The following is a 17,023-nucleotide window of genomic DNA, read 5'->3' as shown; positions in this document are numbered from 1 at the left end:
TGCTGAATGTATTCATTGTATTCTTCCCCAGATGGTTTCTCTAAAATTGCTCAGTGATTCCATTGTAAGCTTTTTTTTTAGAACCACTCTCATTAGCAGAAGGCGGCTAAAGCCACTGTCACTGATGCCTCATTACCACAGGTAATGTTTGCAGTGCCACTTCTGTCACTCTGCATTAGGATAGCCCAGACACTGATGGCACAAAAGACACCTCCACACTTGGGGTTAGTTATCTACAGGCATTTTAAGTGCTTAAACTTCCACTGCAGGCAATTAAAATACGGTTCAGTGTGATTTATGAGTATTTGAGGATTACTTACTTAACCAGCCATCAAAACAGTGGTTCCCGAGTGCCATCTGAAATGCCCCAGGCTGGCTCAGACATCCACAGTAGAATGACAGAGATTGTACAGGAACTTTGGAACATCTGGACCCTACTGGATGGCAGCAAGATGTCAAAAAAGGAGATCCTAGGACCTTTCAAATGGCACCGGATCCCTCTGATAGATTGAATCAACCCCTACACAATTAATAGAGGATTGATCTGCAGAGGTCCCTTTCAACCCTAACTATTCTGTGATTCTGTCATGGTCAGTGAAAGGAGGCAACAGCCACAAGTTGTAGCAAGAGTAATTCCAGATTTATTGTGACAGTAGTTAAGCATTGGAGGAGGCTGCCTAGAGAGTCTACAGGGTCTTCATGCTTGAAACACTTGAAACAACTTGACAAGGCCCTGAACAACCTGACCTGGCTTGGTAACTGGCCCTGAGGCAGGAGTTGGACTAGATAGCCTCCAGAGATACCTACCAACAAAAATTTTATGACCCTAAACCACATGCAATGTTATTTTGTAATTTCTTTACTATTGTTTTACATCATGTTTAATTAGGCAATAGAGGGAGAAGGAAAAAGAGAAGGGTAGGAAGTAATTGAAGCTATTTGGTTTCTTTAGTTCGGAAAAAAAAAACTCCATGGCAATAACAGCCCATGGTCATTTAGTTAATTCAACACCATTAATTAAAATTAATAACATTTTCTTATCAAGCTTCTTTATCACATTTATGGTATATTTATTTCTTACATGACACTTCATTACTGTCAACTATGGCCTGAGAAACCTGACAGATGGAGAAAGAACAGCAGTTCACGGGCAGAAACGGGAACAAAACGCATTCTTCCCAAAGCTTTAGACATTTTTGCCTGTTTCCTGTTGGGAGACCTCTTGTTTAAACTGCTGTTTTAATGGATATTCAAAACTAAACATGCTGTACATGTTCACATTTGGACAAAACATGGTGAGCTTGCTAGGTCATATTAGAGAGCACTTCACCAGCAAGGATCTCTGCTGATGTAACTTCTAATTTATTTGTCTTAAATCACAGTCATGTAATCTCTGTCCTCATGTTCCAGTAAATTCCTAAACAAAGTAAAGGGAAGTCATACATGGAGTCTGTTTCTTCTTCCAAGATCCTAACATAAAATAGAAATGGGAAGAAATAGCTACCATAGGAAAAGGCTCTTCTGTTCCAGCTGTTCTATTATGACAGCTTGAGCCCTTGAACGTTCTGTCTCCTGTTGAGTTACTACTTTTCCTGTCTTGTTTTCTCCAGCCTGACAGCTAATTTAATGGCTCCCTTTACTTCTACCTTCCTTAAGACTTTTTTCATAGTCTGTTTTGTAATTTTGCTATCCTTTCTGCATTCTTTTTTGGATCATGGTGATGTGGACTCCTGGCAGGTCATAGTAATTAATCATGTGCATGAGTCCAATCTGCTTTGCTGCAAGACCTCTCTGCAAAAAACATACAGTGGGATTCCAGTTTTCCTGGAAATTTTTACTATTTGAGCTTCAGTGTATTCTCAGTAACTTTTGACAGGACTGCATATCTTACTATTTGACTGTACTTTTTCATTTGGCAGTCAAACAGAGAAACGCAAAAGTCAGGCCCTATTGCTTTACTTGCTAAGTTTGTACAATTTATCTGTATTTATTTTTTCCCCCATTGGCTGATAGGATTTCTTATAATTGAGTTTCTGACTCAGATGCATACACCAACTTGTTTCCCACCTTTTTTCATACATGATGAAAGATGATAATAAACAATGGGGATGACACTGGAAAATTCACTATGTTAGAACTATGAGTGATTGTGGGAAATGTTTGTGAAGAATGCTGCTAATGGTGAAAGCAACAAAAGATGTTAATTATCGTCAGAGAATTATGTGTGTATTTCTGTCCAGCAGTGGCTGGAAGCAGACATTTCAACTTGGTGTCACAGGCTGCCGTGGCAGATACTACCTATGGGGAAGTTCTTTCTTCAGCAGTTGGAAACTGGTTCATACCTAAAACCTGAGGACTTATATATCAAAGAAAATTCTGTCCTCAGATAATTTTACTATTCATACAAAGGTTCAATACTTTTTGGAAAACAGCTAAGCTATTTGGCTTCAGTAATATCATGTTTGAATCTTATCAAAATATGTTCACTCTTCGCAGCCCATAAAACATATGGGAATATCTTAGCAGAGAGTAAATGAACAGCATTGGAGCAAATGTGATAACTCAGTGTTGTTAAACATCAATCCCCAATGGAAAAAGCTTTGTTTTAATCCCCATATCAAACTTCCACTTATAGCAATAATAGCCGCAAATGAAGATCCAGGGTAATAGAAGGTTGTAGGTGTTAAGAGGACTGCTTCTTGGAAAACTGGAAAAAATATGCACTATGGATAACATAAATCTTTGTTCCTACAACACTGAGCAAGCAGTTAAGGACCATGGACTCTACTAATCAAACATAGAAAAAAGTTTCACTTTTGTGGAAGAAAACAGAAAAGAAAAACAGCTGATAAAATACAGTACTTTGCTGAAGATTGCATCAGATATGAAACTGTGCTAATTTTGGATGAGATCCATTTCACCTAAATCATGTATAGCAATAAATCAAATAGTGCTATAAAAAATATAGTCTGCAGTTTGGATGAAGACATCCTGCTTTAGAGGGGTAAAAATATTTATTGTTAATGACACAGACTATTTCACACTAGGTTGCCTTGGTGCCAAAAGCAGTTCCTGGGTGTTTTTAACTTAGTAGCATAACTGTCGTCCTAAGGTTCCTTCCTTCCCAAGTAAGAATTTGAATTTATAAAACTCATCGTGTTTCAGACAGGAATCTTATCAGTCTTAACTTCAAGATGTCCTAAAATTCTGGGCATCAGTATTTACTAGGCACATTCTAACTTAGCTTGCAAGTTCCCAAGACACTTTTACAGACATTCTTCATAACATTCTTCTTCAGAGGGACTGTTCTGTTGTGAAGTTTGCTTTTGTCCATATTTCAACAGACATCCTTAGCACTTATTTCTTGGACAATACCCAGGTGGTTAAAGTGTTAATTCAGAAAGTGGGAGGCACAGCTTAAAACACGAAGATATTGAACTCCCTGCACCAGACTAGTTACTGAATTCATAAGTCATGAATGTGGAGAATATTATTCACTTTAATTCAAACCCATTGTGCAGTTCAGTCTGCAAACTGCTTAGCATGAAAAAAGACTAAGGAAGAAGTAACTAAATGTTGTTGAATGACTAGCACTGGGACACTTCATGTTTTAGATCTTGCTCCTTGGAAGATGCATATGTTTTATTTTGGACTATTAATAAAACAAATAAAACTTTCTTGCAAGCAGTCACCAAATCGCTGTCTCTGCTTTGTCTCACCTAATTACTTGAACAACAGCATAGAAAGTGGTGCCTTCTTGCTTACTGTCCTAACACAAGATCTGGCTTACTTCTGCACTCAGCATTTTTCTTTCAAAAGAGAATGAAGGTAAGGAGCTTACATTCAGTTACTCCATGGTTTTGTGCCTGAATATTTCTCTTTTGAACAAAATTGAGCCAAGAATTTGAATTATTTCTTTGCTGCTTGAATTCTCTAATCGTTAATCTGTTACACCAAAGAAAAATATGCCCTCTGAATACATGGTCTTATCAAGAAAAAGCCAAGAATGGGCTGCATCCTTGTTCTGTGTACTTTTAAAGACAAATGTAGACTCCTAAATTACCCAGAATCTGGAGAGGAAGGCAGGCTTGATGTATGTTACTGAAACTGCAGAAGGTGGTTCTACTGAACAGAATGGCTGTCCCTTTCCTGGTTTAAGGAGGTGTCTCCATCCTCTAAACAGGGAACTCAGGCACTGATTTTAGACAGGTAGACCTCACATTCACAAATATTGTACTTTAAATGTTTTTCAGGTAGACTGCCATGAGTTCATTAAATGCTCATTACATACCCATAGTACTGCTATAAAATGTGAGCCTCCATCTGGTAAAAGTCCTGCCTAGACCATTCTAAGCTTGAAAGACAATGTAGAAAACTATGGGTTTCAATTTTTTTTCATACTGTACTTTAGAAAACTGCTATTTTTTTTTTTTTTTTTTTTTTTTTTTTTTTTTTTTAGAGAAGGGAACTAACAAAGCCAGGTGAAAAAAAAAGGCAGATAAAAAACTAAGAAACATTCAAGACCCACTCCAAACTAAACGTTTTTACAAGGGAAAAGGGCATGCTATGCCTGACAAATTGTCTACGGGAAAATTTTATTATCTGAGTCATAATATGAAAAATGACAGAAAATTGGGGCTTAGAGTAGCAGGGTAATTAAGCCCAAAATACATCTTGAAAATAGTCAAATAAGGTGACTTTGCTCTGGGAACAGTTAAAACTCATGGCCAAAAATGTGAGAGGACATTGGTGCAGAATCTGAGACGTTATTTCAAGTCTGTTTTTATTTGACCTGACACAAAAGGCTACATATTTACAAGGCAACTGTGCACCCAGGACTATCCTCTGGCACTGAGGCCAAGGGTCATAGAAGAGATTAATTCCATCCTCATCTTAGGCAACAAAGCAGGTTGTACATCCTTTAATATCAGTCCCTGGATTGCATTAACACTCAGGCCACACCTGGAAATTGTTTGATAGAGCAATTGCTGGCCTAGGAAAAATGATGCCAGGGAATGCTCTAAGAGTTTACCATGTTCAAGTTTCAATGCCCAGGAATGTTCCCTGGCAGTGCTTGATTTGTTAACACAGAAGTAGCCAAATGCCTTTTGTTTTAGACACTTAAAATGACACTGGAGGCACCACTAGCAAAAGATGATCTCTATAGAAAATTGAGGTATTCATAGGACAAAAATAACACAAAGGTATTTTACAGCATTGATCCTCAAATCTTTGAGATTATTTTTGGTCTGAATAAATAGTTTCTCAGACAGTGATTTCCATATAGAATATATAATACTGAGTTTAAGATTATTAGATTAGATTAGATTCATTTCACAGAATGAATTTCATATCCAAGATATTTATTCCAGCTCTAGGTAGGGAAGAAAATAGGATCTAGATTGTGGTTGATGTTCCACTGATATTTGAGGGGGAATAAGTTTGGAAAGAGAATTTCTCCTGTTTCCAGTTTGTATATTTACAGAAGCTAAATCTATTGAATTATTTGATCTTCCTTAATATATGGTGTAGAGCTCAGCCTAGTTCCCATTAAGTCACCTGTTTGCTGACTTCATGGCCACTGTGTTGCACCTATAATTTTTCATTTTAATTTTCCTATTTCTCTATCTTTTATTTAGGAGCACTATTGTTAAGTGCTATTAATGTAAAAATATCCGTATCTATTTTTTAATCTGTTCTGTCATTTGTATTCTAAAAGTTGTGTGAAAACCGAGATGAAAGGAGCTATTTTTTTACCTATAATTGATGGCTGACAACACAGAGAGGAATCTGAATGAAAGCTCATGCACAATCTAATATTTACCTTTTTTGGGGCAGCATGTTGCAGTAAGTAATAGGAAGATGAGTGTTAACAGATGCACTGTCCATCACCATAGTTATTACTTAAATTCAGATAGTATGGATGTTCTCTAATCTATGGTAGCCATCACAGGCTACATGACATTTGAAACTGCTTCTAAGGAAGAAATTAAAACCTTATTTGGAGAATTTCTCTGCCAATTGAGGGCAAGTGGAATTACTTTTTGAAAGCTCCATCACTCAAACTGAAAGAAAAAAAGAAACTCCATCTCATTCCTTGGGCAGGGAAATAAGGCTTGTGTAGAAAAAAAATAAATAGATTCTATTGTTTCTTTTAGCTCGGTGGAGCAATCCTGAAGACTTTTTGTATTTTAATTGCATTCTTATCTTGATTAAAAATGGTACTGTCCAATTTTGGTTACATTTTTTTTATTTTTTTGCTAGAGGACCAGCAGGAATGTTTCTTGTACAGTGTAAATATCAGATCTTAATCTATAAATACCAAGATGCTGCAAGAATTTAAAAATCACAGGTGTTTCTGATGGAATATAGCTTGCAGGAAGAGATTATGGTAAGCAATCCAATTTGGAAGTGCTCCATATACAGGAACAGGAGTTATGCAGGCCAGAAAACACTGCTGAAGGAATTTTATTTAGATATTTAGAAAAATCAGGACAACCACCCAAAAGAAACCATAAACTAATTGTGAGCTATATTCATAGCCAAACCAGGAGAAATTAGGCTAATAGATTTGTTCTTTTAGTATATAAAACTGGCTGTGCCATGGAAAGCCTCGGACTGAGGTCTATAATTCTCTCCATAATGGCTACTGAACTGCTAGCTCCCATTCACATATTAATTCTTTGCAAATGTTTTTTAGTGCAAAGACTCAAGATGTTTAGCCTTGAAAAAAGCCCAGGCTTCAAAGCACAGTTTGTCTTTCCCTCTCACACATATTCCAACGAGATTTTTTTTTTTTAACTAAACAATGGGAAATGCCTTTCTCACTGTGAGATTTACTGCTCCTTACAAATATCTGACAGTTAACCTTGGCAGTCATTTCATTGCAAGAGGATGCAAGAAAAATTTCTGAAAATTCTGAGACTCTGCTCATCTGGCAGCTAAAGGATTCCAGCAAAGCCTTGCTTGGCCTTGATCTGAGAGTATGGAGGCTTTAATTGTCCATGTGAATAGCTTAAACCAAAAAGGAGGCTGAATGTTGAGGGGCATTTCCCAGTATATCTGCCTGAGATAATATATATCAGTGTTTTTCTATTTCTGTGATTATTTCACACTATTTTAGTTGTCAAAAATCTATTGTTCTCATTTACGTTCATTGAATAATCAATTAGTAGCCATACTAATGCAAATCAGGCAGTTTCCCCCTTTCACTATTTTTCTCAAATCTCTAAATCATATAATACAACAATATGATTTCCTGTTGATTCCTGGTATAATTTTTAATGATTTGCAATAAATTTACAAAGTTATGCACACCGATGTTACTGGGACTATTTCCATTCCATAATTGGCTGTGAATCATGCTTTTTACTGATAAATATGATGTTTTCAATAAATCTTTTTGGAAATTTTTTAAGAACGTACAAACCAATCTCAAAGCTGGGAAATTACAATGTGTGGTGTAGTGGGTTTCTGTGGCTCAGCTTTTGTAGTCGGGGGGTGGGCTACAGGGGTGGCTTCTGTTAGAAGCTGCTAGAAGCTTACCCTGCCTCGTGGAGCCAATGCCAGCCGGCTCCAGGACAGGCTTCCTGCCGCTGGCCAAGGCCAAGTCCAAGCCAATCAAGGGTGATAGCAACGCCTCTGTGATAACGTATTTAAGAACAGAAGGTTGTTGCGCAGGCGAAAATTCCAACCGGGGGAGAGCAGAGTGAGAACATGGGAACAACATGGTAGACACCAAGGTCAGTGCAGAAGGAGGAGGAAGAGATGCTCCAGGCACCAGAGCTCAGGCCCCTGCAGCCCGTGGTGCAGACCATGGTGGAGCAGCTGTGCCCCTGCAGCCCATGGAGGACCATCGGGATGCAGAGACCCACCTGCAGCCCATGGAGGAGCCCTTGCTGGAGCAGGTGGATGCCTGAAGGAGGCTGTGACCCCGTGGGAGGCCCAAGATGGAGCAGGGTCCTGCCAGAGACCTGCAGCCCATGGAAAGAGGACCCCACGCTGGAGCAGGTTTTTCCTGGGTAGGACTTGTGGCCCCTGTGGGGGACCCATGTTGGTATGGCTCATTTGTGAAGGACTGCACCCCATGGAGAAGCGACCCACGGGACAGCAGTTGCATGTAGAACTGTTGCCCAAGGGATGGACTCATGCCAGATAGGTCCATCTCTGACTGTCTCCTGTGGGAGGGACCCCACGGGAGCAGGGAAAGGACTCCTCTCTCTGAGCAGCGGCAGAAACAACTGACCGCAACCACCATTCCCAGTCCCCCTCTGCACCACTGTGAGGGAGGAGGGAGAACATGGAAGGAAGGATGGATGGGGGAAAGGTGGTTTTAAGATTATTTTATTTCTCACTCTTTTGCTCTGATCCTGATAGTAATAGATTTAATTAATATCCCCACTTCGAGTCTGTTTTGCCCATGAAGGTAATCAGTCACTGACCTCTCCCAGCTCTTATCTCAACTCATGAATCCTTAGCTGTTTTTTTTTTCTCTCCTCTGTCCAGTTGCAGAGGGGAGTGAGAGAGCAGCTTTAGAGGGTACCTGACATCCAGCCAGGGTCAACCCACTACATGTGGCAATAAGTTTTTTAATATCAGAAAGATGCAAAATGAGTCACCTGATGATAATTCCACAGAAATCAATGTGCAGTTGTCGTTGTCGGGACAGACACCACACTGGGATTTCACGCAGAAAAAGCCTTTATTTCATACAAACATGGCCAATTTATAGTCTCCCCTAGCCAGCGTGTTTCACCACCATTGGTGCCCTTACTACATACACATCTTAAGACTGGCTCCTCTATAGCTTCTGCAACTCAGGGTCACTCAGCAAACAGTCCAGGCTCTCTGGCTATCACAGCTGCCCCGCAGCTCCGTACTCCTTGTCCACCTTCTAATCTTCATTGTTTACATTCCTTCACAACTTCACAGCTGCAACCACTCAAATTTAGGGCCCAAACTGTCCACAGCTCAATTGCTTCCCACATGCAGTGACTTTTAAAGTTCTTTTTTAGTAGAAATGTTAATGTCCTAACTTTTTCTTTTTTCATTTAGTAAGACACTTCTTTTTCCATCATCTACTCAGGAACTTTTTACAGAGAAACTTATTATTGTGCTATCATAATGATGCCCAGCCATGAATGCCCTTATATACACAGACATTTGTGACCAAGAAAACAATTCTCCGGGAGACAGTCCATCCCAAGTCTGGTAGAGGTCTGTGCACCTTGTGTAGGTGAAATGCTATTCTGTGACAAGTAGCAGCTGTGTGCACAGAAGCAATGTAAGTGTGAATAATACTTGGAGAATCACCAGGTAAAGCTCCATAATTCTGTCTAATGTGAACCTCAGCATAATGCTCACTGGGTGCGATGGGGTTTTGTTTTTGTAAACAGCTGCATTCAGGGACGTTCCACTTGTGTGAAGTGATGGCTTTCTCTGTGATGTATCAGATCCAGTGAGAGGAGGTTAAGCTGAAAAATCCACTTCTGTGATCTTGTATATGAGAACTATAGAACCAAAGAACATTGCAAATGGGATCTTATGTCAATATTTGCAGTGAGGTAGAGTTTGTACCAGCTGGAGATCCAGATCATATATTTTAAATATTAGGTTTCTGCTACTTTTTGTGACTTCAGGTTTTAAAATGCATTCTCTTTATACAAGTCCAGTAAAGCATGACATTAGGAAAGCTGAGTGATAAGAGGCTACATTAATTGTAAGAATTGCTTCCCATGACAGACTTTTAATCTTGGCAGAGAATCACAGTTTTGTTTCAGGAGGAAAGCAGAAATCAGCCTGACAGTGGGCCAACACTAGCTGGACAGTTATGACTACTCCTACCCTTGGGATCTTTGCATAGTTACATTTCTGTTACCTTAGCTATAAATCAACATGTGAGCACAGTAAATATTTAAATAGAAAAAAATCTGTGATCTGTGAAAAGAGTAGTTGTTTCCCCCCCCCCACACACACTGAATAGTTGTCCCATAAAATCAGGGAGGAGAATCTATATAAAAATAATTTATGGGGGTAGTGTATAAAGTCAAATTAAAAATTGGGGAAACTAAAAAACTAGCAACAGAGATATGCTGATAATATAATGGATTAAAGAACTGTGAAACAAAGATAACGGCATATTTCCAGATTCTTGACCATGTGCTATTTTAATTCTTACCTGTTCAATTTCAGAAATTTTTACTTGAATCACTGCAATTGTTATTTTATAATTAGTGAATTCTAGAGCCAATGAATTCTATTTACATTAACAAAATTACTCTCATGTAATTTGCAATAACAAGATATTCCTTCTTAAGTGAGAAGGTGGCAAGCATCTTAGAAGAGTAACTGCATGAAGAAAATACTTCCTCTGGCATTATACAATATTTTTATAATGGATGAAAAATTGAAATATTTTGGGATCAGCTTTAGATATGGTAAATTCAAATCAGAAATAATCTCACTGAAATTATACATAGATGTAATCAGTAGCAATTTCTTGAATTAATGGTAATGCTAGTATGAAAATCCTTTTCTTTTTATGTCTAATTGCTAAAATAGAGTTTATGCCTAATGAAAAGGGCTTCCATTTCTTCTAGTCTACAGCGTAAAATTTTTGTGCACTCTTTTTTTCAAGAAAAGATTTCTATGGAGAATACCTTTCAAATCTATTCCAAATATTTGCTACTGGAATGGCTTTATTCCAAAAGTTTTGCAAATGGATATTTTTGAGTGTTTCCAGAATTAATTCTGAAGTCTTTTCTTAGTAATATAGATTCAGCGAAAACTATCAGAAGTTTCAGCACATTGTCTCTTGTATACCTTAGCTTATTAGAGGACGATATATTGCTAGATCCTCAGTCAGCATAAATCAATCTAGTACAACCCCAAGGGTTTTTGCCAGCTCTGATCTAGTGTCTAGTCAATTCTTGGCCTGTTCACTAAAACAACAGATAAGTTTGCCAAATTGGACATAGTATCTTAATTTGACTGCTTCTGCTTTGATATAAAGAAAGTTGGCCTACAGTGTCAATTGATGTGTTGTTAGATGTCTCAGGTAAAGAACCTCCCCTGCCCTTAAATTAAGTTTGTTACCCCTTCTCCTATACTTGGTGGGGAGAGTTTCACCAAGTTTGTGCAAATTCAAATAGAAATCTGTCACTGTTTGTTCTGGATCTTGACCCAGCTTCTGCAGAAGTCAAGGGTAAACTCCCACCAACTGCTGAGACAAATCAGTCATCAAAGGCAAATGTCCCTGGAATACTAGTTCTTCACAGGGATATGCAGGAGATGATCACACAGCAAGACTAGTCATTATGTAGGAGGGAATTTTTCTGGGGATGAAGCATTCAGGATGTTTATCAGAGCTTTTGTCATATTATGTTCTGGAATTAGCACGCTTGTCTATTGCAGAAATCCTTTTATTAGCTGGCTTTTTGCCAGGTAGGATTTTTGTTTTCATACTACTTCACAAATTTCCCTGGAAACATTTGTTACTACAGATTGTGCCTGAATATTTATCTATTTTTCCGGTAAATGTTAAAAATTTGTTCATATTTACTAAAATGTAAAAAACCCAACTAACAGAAACAAACCAGAAAGCATTAAGGATTTTGGGTCTGATCTTTCGAAGCTTTTTCCTGGCCAACTTTGACAGTATTCTTCAGGAGAATTAAGCATACTGAAGTATGTATCAGCATTGGCCTCATCAACTGAAATGAAGTTTGGGTTCTGATAGACTCTTTGGGTAAGCCCCAGAATTAAGATCTCAAAAGGTGGATGCCACACAACTTGTGAGTCTTAAAGTATGAGGCTATTCTGATTTTCAGAAGAATTTACCTGTGGGATAGAAACCGGGTCAGGAAATGAGGGGGATTCCTGGAAGAGTGTCCCAGACACCTTTTCAAAGGCTGAAGACTGGGAGAGCAGAAGTACTAAGATCCTTATCCAACTTTTCCAACTTGTCTTCCATGATCTCATATTTACATTTCACTTTCCTCATCTTTTATTTCTTCTTCGAGACTCCTGTGGACAGCATCAGTATCACGGCTCCTGACAGTGTGCTGGCACAGGATAATATTTGTATTAGCAGTGTTGCTAAAGGATTTGAAAAGATTTGTCCTGTAATACCAGAACTGGATACTCAGGCATCCAGACAGTGTAAACTGGTGGTCAGTCCCACCAGTGTAAAGACTTAACGCATCATAACTGATGAGTGAGCGTTGGCTGCCTTTGTTATGGTTGGAAGCTGTGCCACATAAGATGCTCTACTTTTATTCCAGGGTATACAAGACATTAAAAAATTTCTGACACACTATGAAAAGATACCAGATGTCCTACGGTTAACCATACATCCAAGATGGGAATTTTTGCATGTTTATTATCCTAGCTGGCAACATTTTGTTATCTGTTTTTCTCTTTCTTAGTTGTATGAGTTAATCAGCTTTGTGGAATGCATGTTTTTGTCCACATAGTCTTACAGCCATGCATTTCTAGTCAGTGTTGGGACCTCACACATTTATCACACAATGATTATTCCCTATTCTTTGTGGACAGATGCTTGTTTCTAGAATAGAATTTTGCCACTTTGTCTAGTAATTTTTTTCTTCTTTTGCTTTGGGTATCAAATAAAGGTAATTTTTTGCCATGGAACTACTCCCTATTAGAGAACTCTTTGCTAAAAAGGATTTTATCTCATTCACTTGCAATCTTTCAATAATTGATGTGACTCCATTTACTTCAATAGATTTAGCTGGCTAAAAGGTGTTGTAGCAAGATTTTTCTTAAAAATAGATGTAATCTTTTCACAGCCAGTCAGAAACAGGTAACAGATATATCACAAATCTTCATTTGGACTTTGCTGCTTTAGAATTGCACAGTAGATAATAATGTTGTTATTATTATCTAGTCCTGTTTTTGCTGTTTTAATTTGCACATTTATCCTTACAGTAATTTTGTTTCAGTCAAAACAGTTTCATTTTTTTCAAAGTTTATCCTAGGATGATGATATGACATATCATTCTGAAGGAAAAGGTTGATATTTGTCAGAGACATAAAAGATTTGCTAATAATCACTTTGCAATCATTTTGGACCATAAGCTTTAAAAGGTAGCCAATCCATTATTTCTATTAGGAGTAATGCAGAGAAAATAGGATGTGAAGTTATTTAGATACTTCTTTTCTGAAACCAGTAGTTCTCATGAACGTGGGAGACTAGCTGTGGCTTGATTCGCGTGTGTTTTGTCAGAAACAGTCTCATGGTTTGAGGGATAATCTCATTTCACACGGTTCGGGGGGAGGGCAATTTTTAAGTGCAGTCAGTAAAATGACATTAACTACAGTGAATACGCATATGCAAACAAACACAAAGTCCTGTGTGAACTGATCCTCAGCTTCCTGTGGGAATGACATCTTCAATGGATTACATTTGAGCTCACTGAGAATCAGCCGAGATGACAGCTGAGCTGGAAGCTATGCCAGAATACTGGCTGCCGTCTGGTTTTGTATGTTTGTGATACCTATACTTAGCCTGCTGTCTGGAGTAGAGACAGTAAAAATGGAATGAAGTGTGACTGTAAAATGAGCTTGATGTGCGATTCTTCTGAGTAGTTGTAACATTATTAGAATAGAATAGAATAGAATAGAATAGAATAGAATAGAATAGAATAGAATAGAATCATCAAGGTTGGAAAAGACCTCCAAGATCATTGAGTCCAACCTTTGACTGAACGTCACCATGCCAAGTAAACCATAGCACTAAGTGCCACATGGAGTCATTTCTTGAACATTTACAGGGATGGTGACTCCACCACTTCCCTGGGCAGCCAGTCTGAATGCTTAACCACTCTTTCATTGAAGAAATTCTTCCCAATGAACCTCTCCTGGTGCATCTTGAGGCCATTTCGTCTTGTCCTGTCCCTAGTTTCCTGGGAGAAGAGGTTGATCCCCACCTGGCTACAACCTCCTTTCAAGTGGTTGTAGAGAGTGATTGAGGTCACCCCTCAACCTCCTTTTCTCCAGGCTAAACAACCCCAGCTCCCTCAGTTGCTCCTCATATGACTTGTGCTCCAGACCCTTCACCAGCTCTGTTGTCCTTCTCTGGATATGCTCCAGCTCCTTAATGTCTTTCTTCTAGTGAGGGGCCCAGAAACAAACTCAGGATTTGAGGTGTGTTCACCAATGCTGAGTACAGAATATCACTGTCCTAGTCCTGCTGGCCACAATGTTGCTGATACAAACCAGGATGCCATTGCCCTTCTTGGCCAGCTGGGCACACTGCTGGCTCATTAGGACCCCTAGGTTCTTTTCCACTGGACCACTTACCAGCCACTCTTACTCTTAGTCCATAGTGCTACATGGGATTGTTGTGACCCAAGGGCAGGACCGAGCAGTTGGCCTTGTTGAACCTCATACAGTTGGCCTTGGCCCATTGATCCAGCCTGTCCAGATCCCTCTGCAGAGCCTTCCTACCCTCTAGCAGATCAACACTCTCACCCAACTTGGTGTCGTCTGCGAACTGAGTGAGAATGCACTCAATCTCCTCACCCAAATCATCAATAGTGATATTAAACAGGACTCACCCCAATATTGAACACTGGGGAACCCCACTAGCGATTGGCTGCCAACTGGATGCAGCGCCACTCACCACCACTCTCCGGGCGCAGCCACTCAGACAGTTTTTAACGCAACAAAAAGTGCACCTGTCCAAGCCATGGGCTGCCAGCTTCTCCAGGAGAATGCGGTGGGAGACAGTAACAAAAGCTTTGCTGAAGTCAAGGTAGCCTACATCCACAGCCTTTTCCTCATCCACTAGGGTGGTCACCTGGTCATAAAAGGAGATCAGGTTGGTCAAGCAGGACCTGCCTTTCCTGCTGGCTGTGCCTGATCCCCTGGTTGTCCTGTATGTGCTGTGTGATCGCTCTCTGTTCAAACTGTTCCATAACCATATATCAAGCTGCTTCCTGAAATGTATTTTCTATTTATGAACTCTTTTATGGCTCTAGGACTTTTTTATTAAGTTGTTAGTACAAGTTGTTTTCATGCCTTATGCTTGGTGCATTTCTTGATAGCAAGGTAAGTTCTGAAAAGTAAAGTTCATTAAGTGTAGAAATTATATGCGCAGAATGGAATTAGCAAGTAATGTATATGGGCAACATAATACAAAGCCCTGAAGAGAGGTCTGGCTCTGACTTGCTGTCCTTTCTGTCTGTGAATATATACTTAGAACTGCATTACCTTGTTTCATCAGAAATCACTTTATACGTAGGGATGGTATGTGAACAGATTAAAATACAGCCTTTGCCCAAAAGCATGACAGTGATGTGTAAATCAGATGCCCTTAGTTCCTTCACAGCTGCTGCCACTATCTAATGCAATTAGGGTCTCTTATAAGTGATTTATTAATGTGAAAACTATAGCAGTGATATAACCTACATTTCAAAAAACAAAGAAAAAATTTCAAATAGGAATAAGAAGGTTTTTGCATACATTTATAAGGTTCTCTTGAGCCTTCTTTTCTTTAGGCTGAACAGTCCCAGCTTCCTCAGCCTTTCCTCAAATGTCGTATGCATATCATATTCATGGCTCTTGGCCAAATTCACTCCAGTATGTCCATGTCTCTCTGGTTCTGAGTGGCTCAGAGCTGTACCCAACAGTCCAGATGGTTCTCACCACTGTTGAAAAGAGCGGAAGGATCACCTTCCTCATCCTGCTGGCAACACTCTGCCTAATGCAACCCAGGAGGCTATTGGCTTTTGCTGTTATGGCCCTTTGCTAGCTTTTAACGTGCTTAATATGTAATTAAAAATAAATAACTTAATAAATGTTTGTTTTCAAAGCTAATGCCTAGGAACTGTCTTCTTTCAATTTATTTCTATACGAGGCTTAATGGTGGGACAAACTGCTGCAGATTTAGAGTATCATCTATCCTCGTTTGAATGTGCATATCCTCTTTTGAGGTTGCTAGTCTCTCAATGCTAAACAACTCCTTCAGGCCTGAACTGGAAGGAGTATTTTTCTTGACATTGTGCAACTGCCACAGTTCCATGGTTGCTCTGCAATCTTAAGGTTGTTTGACCCTAGCATGTGATTTGTGGATGTAGTGAAGAATATGTTCACTATGTCCTGCCTTTATAAGGAATCATCAGAAGTCACTGCTAATGGAGAGCCTGCTAACTGGGGAATGATTTCATATAATTCATCTCAAATGAAGTTCATTAGAGTGCACTGAACACTATGAATGTTAACAGCTGTCAATTGTAAAACAATAATTTATGCTAAAATCTCTAGGATGTAAAAGAAAACGGAGTAGCTTGGCAGTATGAAATGTTGTGTGTGAAGTAAGTTTTCCTTCTAATATTATTTTTGGCTTTTTATGCTTTGTACATTGAATCAGTGACACTTCATTGTAGGTGTATTTTCCTTGAATAACCTGAGAAAGTGAGGGCCAAATGGAAAACTTTTTAAAGGTCTTGTTGATTTTGTTTAGGAATAAGTTCTGTGATATACTTCATATGCTACTCAAACTCAAGTTGTTTGTCATAATTTAACAATATTTACAATGTGCACTTCATTCAATGCCCTTCTCATCTTGATTGAGCCTGCATTTTATACATTTTACATGTACAGAACATGTACATGTAGATGTAAGCTCTTCTTTTAATTAAATAAATTCTATTGGGGTTTTTTTGAAGGCTTTGAGAGATGGGACCAGACCTGTATCTACCTTTAAAACACAAAAAATATAAAAACTCTGTTATAAACAGCTGAATGCAGCAACACAATCTGTCTTTAGTTGGAACAATAACTTGGATTGGACTCAAGAACAGCCCCTTTTCTTACCGTGAAAGGAAGACGATTTGAGATGAGTAGCACTGTAAAACTTCTGTGTGACACATTTGAAAAAAATGATTAAGGATGTTATGTAAACACTGTGTCTTAGTGCTCTGCAGAGGGAGGCCTGCTCCCATCTTTTGGTCATAAGCAGGAAATCTGCTGGTTTTATCTACACATTATGTTTTATCCA

Source organism: Pipra filicauda, unplaced genomic scaffold (genome assembly GCF_003945595.2).
Source record: "Pipra filicauda isolate LSUMZ 115617 unplaced genomic scaffold, ASM394559v2 scaffold41_size5083284_pilon, whole genome shotgun sequence".
Taxonomy (NCBI): Eukaryota; Metazoa; Chordata; class Aves; order Passeriformes; family Pipridae; genus Pipra; species Pipra filicauda.
Note: the sequence above shows the minus strand (reverse complement) of the source record.